At 41.6% G+C, this 15,149-nt stretch overlaps 1 protein-coding gene across 7 annotated transcripts in view; it reads right to left on the bottom strand.

The window, feature by feature from the left end:
- The window catches only part of LOC117236953 (Down syndrome cell adhesion molecule-like protein Dscam2), a 122,757-nt gene extending 119,652 nt beyond the window's left edge, over positions 1 to 3,105 (bottom strand). For 6 of the 7 annotated variants that reach the window (XM_033500421.1, XM_033500422.1, XM_033500424.1 and 3 more), the window contains exon 1: positions 2,731 to 3,091. The gene's annotated coding sequence lies outside the window, so the exon portion shown is untranslated. Of the gene's footprint in view, positions 1 to 2,730 lie in introns of all 7 variants that reach the window. The other variant, XM_033500417.1, reaches the window with a different exon arrangement.
- Between the last annotated feature and the right edge of the window lie 12,044 nt (positions 3,106 to 15,149).

The raw sequence follows: 15,149 nt of genomic DNA, 5'->3' as shown, positions 1-15,149 counted from the left end.
TTTCCCTTCTCTGTTTCTTTTTTCACAAGGCGATGCCCGTATCATCGAATCGCGCCACAAGGAACGAACGAAATTAATAAATCCATCGACTTCGAGTCCCGTTGTTTGATGTCGCAATCAGAAGATTAATTAATCCGTCGTCCCCCGTAATTACGTTCCCACGATTGTCGGTCAACCACCACTGAGAGAGTTTTCGAACGACCACGGCGACCGATAAAAGTTACAGAAATAATGGCTCCAACCCTGGAATGGTAGATCGATGAATATTTTACGGCCCTGGAATTGCACATAACGGACGCTTGCAACGCTTTCATCGTCCGCAAATATTACCCCGAATCTGGATGGTATGTCGGCCGTGTACACCGTTACGTTGGTCACTAGGTGTCGATGACAGCCGTCCGAATGATGGTGACGTTGTATTCGAGCGAATACCCGACGAAAATCACGTTTTGACCGTAGCGAGAAGCATAGCGACCACCGACGAGACCGAGCGGAAAGAAATATCAAGTCCCATAGAAAAGGGAGCGTAAATTTAAAATTAAAGGGAAAAACGGTGCTCGCGCTTCTTACAAGTCGACATCGGATAAGAGGGCCAGGTAGAAATTCTTTTTCTCGCGCGAATTACTTCGGCTCGTTTTCTCTCTCTTCTTCTTTCGCTTTACCTTTAACTACATTTAGCAATGGAGAGATCGCCGAGAGACGACGCGATTAAATGAAAATTGCCCACGCTTGTCTATGGAGGATCAGCCGGAATAGGATTAGGTGTCCTTTACAGCGTTTCAGGATTTACGCTTTTTCAATTAAGGACATTTAGTCGGACGACTGTCCGTGAAACACGATGCAAAATTATCTCGCAAGGAAAACGTTCGTCGAGGAGAAACTAATATAAGTAACTATACCGGAAACCTCTTTAGACTACATTATACGTAAATTCGCTGTCCCAGACTGTACGGAACTTGCACGTTCATTGTTTTAAAACCACTCCGCTACCGACACCCTGTTCCTCCGTAAAAGTTCGCTCGATTTTCCTATAAAAAACTCGCAACGAAACTCCAACAGCCAACCCACGGAACATGCGCGTTAATCTAATCGTGAATTTTACACGTGCAACAATTATCGTTCGCCTGTCTAATGCACTCGCTAACTTCTTGGGTTCGTTTGCATAATGCAACTGGTCCTTTGAACTCGAGGAAACAATCGGAATTAGCGATCGAGAACAAATCGGATCGTATTACATCGTCTAGAAAGCGACGAAATTCGCGATTACTCTTGTGTATCATAAAACCCAACGCGGTAGTCCCGCCGTTTTACAACTGTCGTTCTCGAGGTGCGGTACGACAAAGCGGTTACCAAAGTCACGATTTATCGGACAAAAGTTTGCTCCGTTAAAACGATTGAAACGAAAGACCGGGGGAATTCGATTTGCGAAACTCGCTTCAAACTCGCTACGGAACTACCAACTTCGCACGCTCTGGCCAAGAGTTCGATTTTCTTTTTACAATCATACGCACCAACGATATTCTTTCGCGTTAACGTGTTTGCCATTTAACGCGCGTTAAATTAAAATCCTTGTTGTTGTTCGACCAGTCGTTAAAATGCCACGGTAGCCTGTAACGCCGCGCGAGCGAACGACAATCACTCTTTTTTACACGAGATTAATTTGAAAAATATAACGAGAAGAAAGAAACGCCGCGAGTTTAGAACGTGCGAAAGACACGAGCCAACAGCTACGAACAAAAACCTGACACGATGAAAAAGAAACTCGCATGGACGATAAACATCGTCGAAAAAGATGTCTTGGCTGTTTGAGAAATAAACGAGACCGCTCTGACGCGTTAGACTACTGACTGTGACGTTAATTAATCATACGAGAGACGGCGAGTTACTTGACTCTGATAAATTATCGCTACCGGAGGAATTAGCTTTCACGACGGATAAATTTCATATCTGCCTATCTATTCAGGATCGTTCGTTCTTTTTCCATAATCCTGCCGTTCCGGCGAAAATAAACGGAATGCGGCAATGATGCATCATCGATACGAAAGCCTAGCTAACGAGGGACCCGTAACACTTTATTCTCTAAAACTTCCAAGCGGTAAAATGAAACTATTAGATCACACGTTAGAAAAAATGAAACGTTCGCAAAATTAATCGATTACTATTGTACTACGTTACGATCGAACGTTCAATTTCGCCTAAACGCATGAAACCGTGTGCATCATCAAGAAATCATGACGCAGCGATTTTGTATTGTCGAATGCACCTGAACCGTGGCCCATATACATGGGCCGCGAGTCGGTTATCACTAACGTTTACGTAGCGTTGATAACGCACGCTTCATGCACGAAACTCCACGAGGTGGAACCAAGATAAATGAGCGAAATTCCGATGGGTCCAATGCATTTTGTCTCGCGCGTCATTAGTCAACGCTTTATCGAAAGCGTACCACCGACTCGAAGAGGATCGATCCAACGTCCCCAAAAAAAGCTTTTCCATAATCCACTTGCTTGCATCTCGCGTTAACGATAAAACGAAAGAACGGAGGAGGAGGAGGAGGAACGTAAAAAAACGGAGGAGACGAGAAATATGCAGAGAGAGAGAGAGAGAGAGAAATATAAGAGAGAGAAGGGGGGGAGAGAGAGAGAGAGAAGATAGAGGAAAAACATTGGAAAAAAGAGGGAAGAATAGTTAGATAATTCGGTTGATCACAATAAAAACGTGTTCACGTACATTGTTGCCTCTGGACATCTCGACGAACATGATAATGCTGGTGAAGCGTGTCACGTGCCAGGTGGACAGCTGAACTTCCGATTCTTCTTTTCAAAAAGAAAAGTCCACTTGGATGCTCTTCTTTCTTTTGTTCGGCGAGAAACGACTGAGAAAAATAGAGAACGCGCGAACGGGAGAAAGAAAGCAAGTGCGAGAAAGCGAGCGAGTAAATAAAAGATAGAATGAAAGAGAGTGCGAGGGAGAGAAAGAAACGCGCGAGGACAGGCACGTCAGTTGCACGAGACTTTGGCAAACACCTTGGAGTAGGTCGCGAGTAGGTTGACACCTTCAGGGGAGAGGTCGCGCGCAGAACTGACACCTCACGCGCGCGGTCCAGCTACCCTCAGCATCCAGCAGCAGCAGCAGCAGCAGCAGCAGCGGCGGCAGCGGTGGCGGTAACCGAGGGGGATGAAGCGGAGCACGCGCGAAATTCCGCCCCTGTACTTCTCCTACCCCCTATTCCTCCCTCAACCTCCACCACCGATTCTCTGCTCTATCTCTCTTTCTCGCAACCACGCGTTTCCCTCGTTCTACGTCGACTACGTACAGACCTGTTTTGTCCTGACTCCAGCCTCGCGCCATCGCTTCTCCCAGAAAAGGATGTCAAGAGGTGAAACGAAAGGCGAACTAGGCGATAATTATCGGCCAGATAGCCGGGATCAGCGTGGTTTTTCAAAAGGAAAAACCCGATCCTCGTTTCGAGGATTTACTTTGCATAAAGAAAACGTAACGAGATATTGTTTAAACTTTCATACGTAAATTTGTTCCTTGTTCGACCGAGTGGCGAACCAACTTTATGAAATACTCGATTAAACGTATATATCGTATCAGAAATAAATCGACCCACTTAAAAGTAACTAAAGCCAACGGCATCAGGAGGAGGAAACTTATTTTTAAGAAGTTCTTTCAAACTTCTCATCCTTCTCTGAGATCACGTTTCAGGGCTCCACCGATCGCAAAATTCTCCGATCCGCCACGACGTTCTGTTCCCCTATGAAATCATTTCGTATGAAACGTGATATTTGCCGCGTGTCACGTATTTGTTGAAAAAATATTTTACGAAGAAGGGAGAGAGAGTGGCTTTACCACAAACTGGCTTACTCGCGTTATGGAAAATTTCACGTGTGCAGCCACGTAACAAAAGTTAATTTCAGTCGACCTTCGGCATCTGGCAAGCGTAAAGGTATATGAAAGTGAGCACGCGCGAAATTTCACCCTTGTGCACTCTCGAGCGCACCAGCGACCCCTTTACAACTCTGCATCTCGTCTACCCGACCCTCGCACCTACCAAGGGGTGAAACTTTTCTTAATAATTACTGGCCAATGGAGGTCATATTGTGCGACCCGATGGCCCGGCTTATTTAATATTCGAGTGTCGGCCGTGCTCGCGAGATCTTGCACCCGGATACACACATGCATGACACTTCAACCATGTTGTTCTTCTTGTTCTTACAGGGTTAATGTTTAATGCATCGCGTTGGTGCAATAAATGACGCCTTTTGTCCCCAGTTCATTATTTCGGACTGGAGCCCTTTTGTTTTACAGCGCGCACAAAGTGATTCGATAGGAATTTCGGATGACGCGTCGGTTAATCGCCGGTTTATTATTCCTAAATATCAACTCGAAAGGGTAACGCGAAATTTTCCAGTTATTTAAAAAATCCACGCGGAAATACGAAATAGTCACGATTAATGCAACTCGAAACATTAAAAGCGTTCTTAGCGCCGGGAAAGTGTACGAGGTAGGCAAAGGCAACCGGAGAACTTTTAATATTCGACGGTGTACAAAGCTTTATACGTATTATGATCGTTGCACGGAAAACATACGCGTCGTTACGTTAGTTTCGCAAATTCGAATATATTCATTTCATACGCATTTCTAGTCATTTAGTCTTATTATTGCAGGCTCAATCATTCGACCAACATCGTTTTGAAATGAATTCGTGCTCAAATTAATTTTCGGTAGTAAACGCAGTACCGAAATACACGTTGATTAGAGTAAAGCTGCACTGTTCATCTGCTGAATGCAGGGTCTCCGCGTATCGCAGCTACAAATTTCGCAATCCCGATTATTAAATGTATAATTTCGCATGCATGTGCTACACACTACCAGAGCCATCGGATTATCGCGACAAACAAATTATCGCGCACGTCTGATATTTTAATGGACGTCGATGAAGACGATCGATATTTCGAAAACGAGTTAAAAAATGCAGGACAAGAAGAGCCGCGCGTTTGATCGTGCGAAAAACCAAGGTTCGTTATATCGAGCGTCAAAAGCGCTACAGAAGATGGAAACGCTAGGGCAATTTTTTCGATCGATCCACAGAGATAAAAAAAAAAGTGTGCCGGAACAGAGGCTCGAGATTAAAATTCAACCGCGTTCAGATCTACTTTTGATCGCGATAAAAGCCAAATCTCTAGCAATTATCGTCGTGGCATTCCCTATCGTTTCCCGTTTACTTCTGAGCGAGGGCTTTTCATTGTCTGAAGAAGGCCGAATAGAAAAGGGGAGGGATGTACAAAACGGAAGAAAAGAAAGAAAGAGAGAGAGATGGGACGAAGGAGAAGCAAATTGCACCAGTTGAGACAGCAAAGCGTAGGGAAGAAACGCGAAAGAATAGTAGAGTTGGTCGCCCGTAACCGAAAGAGACGACGAAAGGAAGGCTTGTGAACGAGGATGCGGAGCCGAGGGGACAAAGAAAGACGAGGATGAAGAAAGGGGGACAAAGGTATCAAAAAGAGTAACGGAACACAGGTAAAAACGCGAACCGCGAAGAATGTCCTTTCACCGGTTGACGAGGAGAGCCTCGGGTTTCCATTTCACGATAATAATGAAACGCTATACCGTGTGGTATCGAAACATCTAGTTGATAAACAGGAATTTTCAGGCTAATGACGCTTTCAGGTAAGTAGTGACGCAAATGCGATCGCTGGAATGGCAATTAATTATCAGGCTGCAGCTATGGTGCTTCAGCATCCGAGAGGCGATGTTTCATGAAATTATCGAAAGTCGGTCGGTCAGCCTCGCTCGATCGAACGTGTTTAAAGTTAAATCTGACGAATGTACCAGGGCGAAGCTCACGCGAACCTGTCATTAACGGAAAAAAGTATCTTCAAATTGAATCCATTGACGATACTGTTTTGTCATTGGATTATGATTCAAACTCGATATCATTTTGTTCGCGTACAACTTTTATACGTACGTGTGCGATTTTCCAGCATTTTAAAGTCAATATACACAAGTCCTTAGGTGTAGGCAATTTCATTAACGTGGATAGTTTTAAGCGTATCCCATACAACTTTTAAACGATTATTGCGATGGCATAATCGCAAGTTGCTCCGGTAGCACGGGATAGCATCTGGTAATTAGAAACTTGAGATCATGATAGCTTACGTACCGCATGGGAATTTCCGCCCGACTACCGGGCTTGCATGAATATAAGAAAACAGACCGGTTACTCCTTTGCTTCTGATTTAAATGGATAAAGCCGTAATGCAGCTTATTAAAATCGGCTAACAATGCAATCGAGTCCGGAACTGATTATTCCTATCTGCCACTTGTCTTCAGAGTGATCACGTTAAATATTCATAACGGGTTACACTTGTTCAAAGAAGAGGGTTTCCAAGACGAATCTTCTCTCTTAAAACCTTTTAAAGGCTCATCGGTTACCTTTCACTTCCTTTTGACAATCCGTTCGACTCTAGCTTCTTTTACCCACGACAAAGAAAAAGGAAGATCTACAGGACTCTCCGCGTACATAGGAACCATCGAAAAGGCTACTTCGATTATCGATTATGTTTGGCCCTTGATAACATCGTACCGTTTACCGTGACCGCAGTTCCCGGTTGTAAGGGACCTCGAGAGCACTTCCGGCTGTGCAACGTTACAGCCCCATCCTTTGAGATCTGCGTAGTCAAACCCTTGCCATATTCCAAAGGCAGCAATTCTGCGGTTAAATTTATAACAGTCATAACAAATTTATTACCTGTAATTATTTGCATACTAACTCTGACAAGAGATAAACAAATCGGATTCTGAATTTTATAACTGTCGAAAGTACCATCGACGCGTTTTATCAATTACAAACACTGTATTTCTGCCCGACGTTTGCTGTCAACGCGTTGTCAATATTCCCATGTGATCACAAATATCCAACCTATTTCTCGATTCAAATATAATATCTATAACTAGTTTTCGGGCACTTCAACATCAATTTTCTACGACTTCTGAAATACTGACGTCCTAGTTTCCTTCATCCTATAAAAGTCTTTGAAACACAAGGTTAAACCGAATCACGCGTGTTTTCATCCTTTTCTCGCCTTGTAAGAATTTTGAAATATCTCTAAGACGATAGATACACGTTCACGGACACGAAGAATGGAACTTACCGCGTTTCCTTTTCGTTCGTGCTGCCTGAGGAAATATTGTTTTAAATTTCTCCGGATAGAATCGATCGGCGTTCGGGAGAAACCGCTGAAATCTTCCAAAATGCCTTTAAGCCGTGAATCACCTTTCTTGTTGGAATCAGAAAGAAACTTTCGTGAAACAGATCGTCCAACGTAACATCACCGTTGTACAATGTATGGTTTCTTGGTACTGTCATTTGTTCCCACTTGCTTGCTAGTTTGATAAAAAGTAGACAAAGAAAGCGTGGACAGACAATCACGAGGAACTGCTTATGATGAGAAGTTGGGCAAAACGGAGAGACAGACGGACGAGAGAAGTTTACCTGAAACTGTACGATGGGGTAGCCTTACTATGCAAAACGATTCTTCCGGTCAGAAGTTGTTATCGCTAATAGCTACCAGTTATCAGCGCTCTGTTCGATTTCTCGGGCTGTCGCCACGTCACGTTCGCGTCTAACGCTGCCTGTAATATACACACGCTACCAACTACGTATACGTATCGATTTTGATGAACTTTAACAAGAACAACATACGGAAGAGTTTATGTCTTTTCACGATTATCTTTCGTAGCGGTTTATTCAAACTTTCTCGGACGAAAACTTGAAGAGAAATCGACGGACAAACGGTTCTGTGTTTGTGGTCGATTAGTTATTGAATTATTTTGTAAGAAAGTTGAACGAATCGATCGGAGGAGTATTCTGTATTCTACAGAAATAGTAACTACGAAGAAGGTGGGGAAATTGAATTTAAGTACAGATACAAGCAACCAATCAACCGTCTTGTTACGAGCAAAGTTAGTATAGACTTCTGGTACTCGGTCAGTGGTGTGCGGTCTGTGGCTTACGATATCGAACGAAGCGAACTATGGTGACACATCCATTCAATAACGGTACTATTTTTTAGAGAAAAAAAGAGATCGATTAATCGTTTCCGATCTCGATTATAAGCGGTTCGCATTTTTCAAACACGTTGCATCGAATCCCCAGATAGATCGCTCGGAGAACGGTATTATTAACGAGAAACAAAAATATTTTCGCAGCCGTTTAACGCGATCGCATCGGATTCACAAAAGTTATCGTGCGTCTAGACGCGGAACAATAATGCCTTGCGAAATAAAAGGAAACATGAGAAGAAACTACAACGACCGTCAACAAAAGAGAAATCCTTTTCTATCTAGACAATAAAGAGTTTTAAATGCATGCGTAGCGGAGCGAGTATTTTTTATTCCAACAATAAGTTATCGTTGATCTATAGGTCGATGTCTCGAGGAAGCCAGATATTGGAAATTGCAAACGGAGACAGAACAGTCTGGCTGATTATCCGATTATTCGGTTCCCCGGAACATTTGCAATTTACGTCTGGAAGTACCATCGGTTCAACCTCTCCTTTGGGGTCGTTCCTTCTTCTCCCGCTATCTTCGTTACCGCTTTATCTCCATCCCTTTCCATCTTCCTCCCTATTTCTCTCGCTTTCAACCTTTTTCGTCCTCCATTTTTCCTTTTGGTCGTTTTTCTTCCATCCCTGTTCCATTCCACTAACGCGGCAATATCATCTACCGATAAGTCGCGAGAGATTTTGCGTTTCATTTTCCAGAAATTGCCGTCACCCACTTGATGAGGGCACGAATCCGCGATAAATATCTCTTTCTCATAGATCATCGTCGCCTTGACACGCGCCGAAAGCAGATTACGAAGAAAAATTGTTTTCGCAACGCGCAATAGAAACTGGCGAGCCAAGTTCCGATGACAAATTTGATCAAATGCGATTACCCGAGGAACCTTATATTTAGAAATTATGACGATGCTCGGTAAGAGCGAATCTGCAGATTACAGGCAACGTCGACTCGAATTTTGTGATTACAGGCGACACCTAGACGAACGTTCAAATTACAAGCGACGAATAATTCTTCAAACTGCAAACCATTAACGATACATCGAAACGAGCTCGTGCGCTGTACGTTTCAATACTCGTAGAAAAATCTAAAGTTTCGCGGAAGAAGCTAGAAATATTTATATTTCTACCGACGAATAGTACGATGACAAACGAGCAGTCAGAAAAAATTCTTCGAGGCAACGTTTCACGACAATTTCCCGTCGCGTAGAAATAGAGGGAAACGAAACCGACCGCGAAACAATATCGAGATCCTCGAACCGAATCACAATGGAATTCAAGCGAGTCGGCCGGGTTCGCTGCTTCGCGACTCAACGTCCCGGATAATCTCGACCCAGAGAGTCATTCATTTCGGCCTTTCCCTGCGAAGAATAAGCCACGAATGGGCCAGCCACACGACGAGAATTGAATTTCGTCACCGTTCAGCCATGATAAAACGAGGAAAACAGCACGCCATGCGGCGTCTCTCCCTGTCTCCGTTCGCGTCGTATCCGTCGTTGACGTTTTCACTTGTTAACCTCGGCAACTCGCCGTCTCGCCGTGGATCTGAGGATTATTCATCACCGCAACTACCAAGGGGGATGGTTTCCATAGTGGGAGGGGGAGGGGGGTGATAGCTGACACAACGACATCGGTGGAAAGAGGAAGAAGCAAAGAGGAAAGCAGGAGGTTAGGGAAACCGGAGCGGAGGGGTAGAACCGGGACAACAGCGTATTCCATGTTCCCTCGTGTCACTGATTATTCCATTTACGAGCCATGCCGCATGATTCTGAATAGGAGGTACACACTGCGCCGAGTAGATTCACCTCGAATCCCTTTCCCGCCCTCTGTTTCCCTCTCGCTTCCTGTCTATGTCTCTCTGTTCGTCTATCTAACTCACCCCGACTCTTAGCTCGCGCGTGTCTCTCACCTAGCTCTGTACGTCGTTTCGCCCGCACCGGGTATCCATAGTTTATCCATAGGTAGAAAAGGAGTCTCGTCTGAATCGGAAATCAATCGAATCGGCACGCTAGACGAACGCCGGTTTGATCTAGCTGCTGTCGTCGACGGTATTCGCGGCCAAAAAAATCCTTCAAGATGCGACGAATCTATTGGGATCGACTCTCGCTTCTGCTTCTGTATGCGCCCATATTTCACAGGGGATCGTGAAAAAAAAAAAAAGAATAGATCGAAGAAAACGTGACACGGTTAGATACCGTTTACGATTCGACGTTCGAGTTAAAATCTCGTTAAAAGCGAACGTTTTTTACGAAACGCGACTCGTCACTGACGTCGCCCCGGGCGCGGATTTCCAATTTGAGAAGGATCGCGCGCGCTTGCCATCGGACTGAACGCAATTATCGTTGCTTTAATAAATTCTCATCGCTCCGTCAGAATTCGTAGCCGTTTCGGGTTTAATTGCCGGGCCGGGTCACTCGCTGTCATCGATTACAATTATACGACTCGCGTCTCACCACGTTATTGCCCTGGCATTATGCGATCGAGAAAATATTTTTCGTAACGGTTTGGTTTCCCGTACGTGCATTCACATACATATATATATATATATATTCGTATTAATCTTCGAGAAACGAAACTAAACGTACACCTACGTACAGAGAAAGTTTCAAGCGAATGTAAAAATTTTGTTTCAACCACGTCTATTCTATACAGAGACGTGATTCTATCGCAATCTGGTAGTCTCGAAAGGCAAGCGGGAAATTATGCAGCCTCAAGCAGTATTCCAAAAATATTTAAAGATGTATGTACACGAGAATGGAATAAAAAATGTTGCGATAGCGGCATCGACGATACGGTCTACATCGAATATGCGACACGAGCAAACACGCGGATTGTCGTGCTTATGCATGCAAATTCGCGGATGCAGGTGCGGCTGCAGCGTCATCGTTGGCCGCGTGTAGCGGTAGTGGTGACAGCGGCGCAATGTAGCCGAATTAGTCGTCCGAAGACATACGGGTAAGGGAAATTGTTGGAGCGAAGGGTGCATCGACTCCTCGTCTCTTTATTCATGCATAAAATCCATATTCTTCGGAGGAAACAACGTGCTTCATCGCGAGGAAGCTTGGTCGCCACGTCGTATCAGAGGTAACCCTTTTTAGTCCTAGTCAACCTTAGTTTCACGCCACCCTCTGGCGTTTGTAAGCTCTGTCGTGCTAGAGCCGAGATTATATTCAAGCGTGCCATGTCACCAGATATTCGGCTGCCATGAAAACTTGGAATTTTTAACTCGCCTGTTTGGAAATTTTCAACTACCTCCGCCGGGACTTATTTGCTTTATAATCCGTGTTCTACTTCCTCATCTGACTTCATTTGCTTGTTTCAAGATTTTAAAATTTTTCACGCGAGGACACGGTTGCAAATAAAACGAACATATCGTGCGATTTAAAATGTCACGGCGATTCATATCCGCTTCGTTTAATAACATTCTATATGCAGAACGTTAAATATTCGAGAAAATAAATCGCAAATTCGTCAGTCCACTGGTAATTCGTACGTCTCTGAAAAATTCCATCGAAATATGGAGCGAATCGAGAGATCCATTCCCAGACGAAAGATAATAAAGGCAGCTTAATTCGATTGCGCTGATAATATTGCTGCATCGATAGTTCGCGTGCCAATGAACGTTATGTACAATTCCGATTGCGTTTGGTATCTATTATATCTCTCAGTGAACATAATTAAAAGAATTCCCAACGATTCTAATTATCGTCCCGTGCGAACGACCAATTTTATAAAGTCCTTTCTAATAATGTATAAATTACCACGAGCGGGCTATTCAACGACATTATCATTAAAAAGAAATTGTCCAGCGCAAATGTAAGTGGTAGCGGGCTCGAAAAAAAATTTATCCAAAATGGATTTCCCCAATCACGAAGCTCAATCGTACTCGACTTTGAACTCGTCGTCGTGGGCATCATCGACCGATCGAAAGAACACCCATTACGCGTCCACGTAACAAGATATTGAATTTCTGTAGGGTTGTGAACCCCAGTCTCGAGCGGATTCGTGCCTTGAGATATAATAGGAACGCCTCCACACCTACTCGGCCGTGCTGTATTTCAGACCTCTCGCCACTTGAGGCACAGGCCGACTATACACACTCTAACAAACGCCCATTTTCAGACAATGAATATTTTAGTGTGCCCATGAAAGCACGCTCGAGCCCTTTTTTTTTTTTTTGTCCTTGTCGCCCTTGTCAGAAAAAAGGCATCATCGCTGCATCGTGTACGTGACGATCCTAACCCCTTGATCATTCAAGGAACGCCGTCAGTAACTGGATCAAGTAACGGTACTCTCTTGTCCTAGGAAAGTTCATTGTTTTCGACCCTTTCACGCAACAGATTCAGCGATATCGTGCATTTTGACTGATTTATGGTCTTACCCACGACAAGAACAAACGTCGAGATTGCGCTTACTTTGCCCTGAAGCGGTTTCATTACGATTTTATTGAACTACTGTAAACATCATGTTCCAGAAATATATAGGCGGTTGGATTTTGATTTGTTAAGATTTTAATAAAGATTCGTATTAAGTTAGACGATATTACGAGAAGAATTGTGTAAATACGTGTAAAAAATACGTGTAAATTATTACGTAGGTGTTTTTAATCTCGTTAAATAAGAAAGAATAATAGATAAGGTACGAAGAAAAATATTTTAACTATTTATTACATTTAAAACAGCTTAAAGATCTTCTTATATTCAGTATTAATTGAATTTTCCTTTCCACAACCTTTTCTTTCAATATTTTACTCTTTGAATAAATAATGGCGATAAGAAGTTCAGAAATTTTATCGGCCGAAGTTATGATCGCACCTGTTACCTACAAAAGGTCCCTGCTATATCGATACACGTTATATTTGCACAGTATAGGAAAAAGACCATAGAGGCGAAGGGCAGAATACACCTATCAGCATAGATAAGACGCGAGATAAATCCAACATAATAAACGAGACCACGAACCAGATATAAAATCGTACTGTATAATAAAATAGAGAATACGTCTAACGCACAAATCTTTTCATTGTTACACGAGTTTGGGAGTTACGTGACTGCTTTACCATTTTCTTGTCACATGCGATATTATCGATACAATTTAGCACAGCAGTATGTGAAGATTGGTTGGAATTAAAACTATTTAACTTGTTTTTAGAAAGACAAAATGATCATTTCTTTTGTCAACGCGACGAGTCGAATTCACGTCGAATTAGGTTCACACAACATTTTCTATCCAAGATTCTTGGAAATAAACGATAATCGCGAATGAATTTTGATTTATGCACGATAAATTGAAACATTTATAAAATTACTGTGCGTTTAATTAATCAAAAATACTGCGGACGAGAAAATTATAACTCTAATAACAAACGATCACTGTTAATACCCGAAATAATGAAATAAAATCTTAACGATATAATGACATATTTCAAGTAAATTAATATACTATAAAATGTTATTAACTTCATTATCACTATTTTGCATTTTCATTTAGTAGACAATTTTTTTATCATACAATTCAAACATACTGGTATATCATCTCGCATTTTTCTTGAAATGCAATACGCATGTAATTATGAAATAAAATTATTTATGATTTTAAGTGATACAACAATAAATTTAAAATATTCATCAGCATCGAACGCATATATTGTTCAACAGTATTTCCATTAACAAACAGGGAGATGCTGAAAAAGAAATAGATCTAATAGCCATAAGGGCAATCCACTCGATAGAGTCCCGAACAAACCGCGAGTGGAATATTTTTCTATTTCGCTATAGTACTATCGTGCGACTTACCATAAGATGCGGAGAACGTAGTCATCGATACTGCTCAGGAAGGCCATCATCAAGGAGGAACCATGTAATCCCATAGAATAAAACTATAACAAAACATGGATATTATAATTTATTCTTAAAGATAATGTTAATTATTTGAAAAATTTAAAGTAGTAGAAGATTAATCTCTATTAAAATTATAATGACAATATTCAATTCAATTTGAATACAAGGAATAGAATTAAATGAGGTACAGATTATAAAATTACTTACATTCTTGGCTTTTGAAGCCCCGCTAGTTCCTTTTTAGAAAACAGGAGGAAGAGGAAGAACTGATAAACCTTTAACAAAATATATAAACGATATATATGTGCGAATAATCTTTTTACATGAATAATTTATTTTGAAAATAAAGTGATGATTAGCCAAAAAATTTGAGATAACGAAATATGAAACATTCTATGAAAACTTTGAACTTTAATAATAATGGAAAGATTAAATTGGTGGTAAACTCCAATTACTATAACAATTGGAATTCTGATATTAAAGTTTAAGATCAGACTTTGTTCTTTAATTAATAATAATTAAAGCAAAAGACAAAGAATTAAATTGGAACACGATATATAAAGATTCTTACATGCTTAGTTTTGAAGCATCACTGCGTCCTTCCCAAAACACAGGAAAAAATGGGAATTGTGAAAAATCTGAAACAAAATAAGTGAAATATTACAATTTCTTCTAAAAATATGCCGTTCGTAGTTTAAAGAGTTTAAGGTAATAAAAAATAAAACTCTATTCAAACTTGAAATTTTAATAATAATAAAAATCGAAATTCTGTTAAAATTCTTAGAAAATTGAAACGCTAAGATAACAATTTTTAATCTAATTAACGCTAAGAAATGATAATAGTTCGATCAAAATACGAATAATAAAATAGATTAGAATACTGCGACTCTACTACCGACAGCAAATGTTTGAAAAAAAAAGGATATATAAAAAAAGAGAAAAAAAATTACTATTAGCGCGTCCGTTTAAATAGCAATCGGCGAACACACTGACTCTAATTTCGCATACAACTGTTGTAATTGAATTTATAATTACTACGAGCTATCGTGCTCTAGAAAATATAAAAAATGTTATTACGCAGCAAACACTGACTCTACCGACCGCATTGCGCGCGGCCACAAATATTTTCTGAAAAAGGTTGCATTAGCATGGGGGGGAAGTTAGGCGGACTGTTTGTTTTGGAAATACTACTGTTTTTCGAAGCGTATTATTTATTTTCCTCCAATAAAGAGGTATTACG

The sequence above is a fragment of the Bombus vosnesenskii genome, unplaced genomic scaffold (assembly GCF_011952255.1).
Source record: "Bombus vosnesenskii isolate JDL3184/JDL3185 unplaced genomic scaffold, Bvos_JDL3184-5_v1.1 scf7180000013352, whole genome shotgun sequence".
In the NCBI taxonomy this organism is placed as follows: Eukaryota; Metazoa; Arthropoda; class Insecta; order Hymenoptera; family Apidae; genus Bombus; species Bombus vosnesenskii.
The sequence above is the reverse complement of the archived record's forward strand: the minus strand, read 5'-3'. Positions and strand labels throughout refer to the sequence as shown.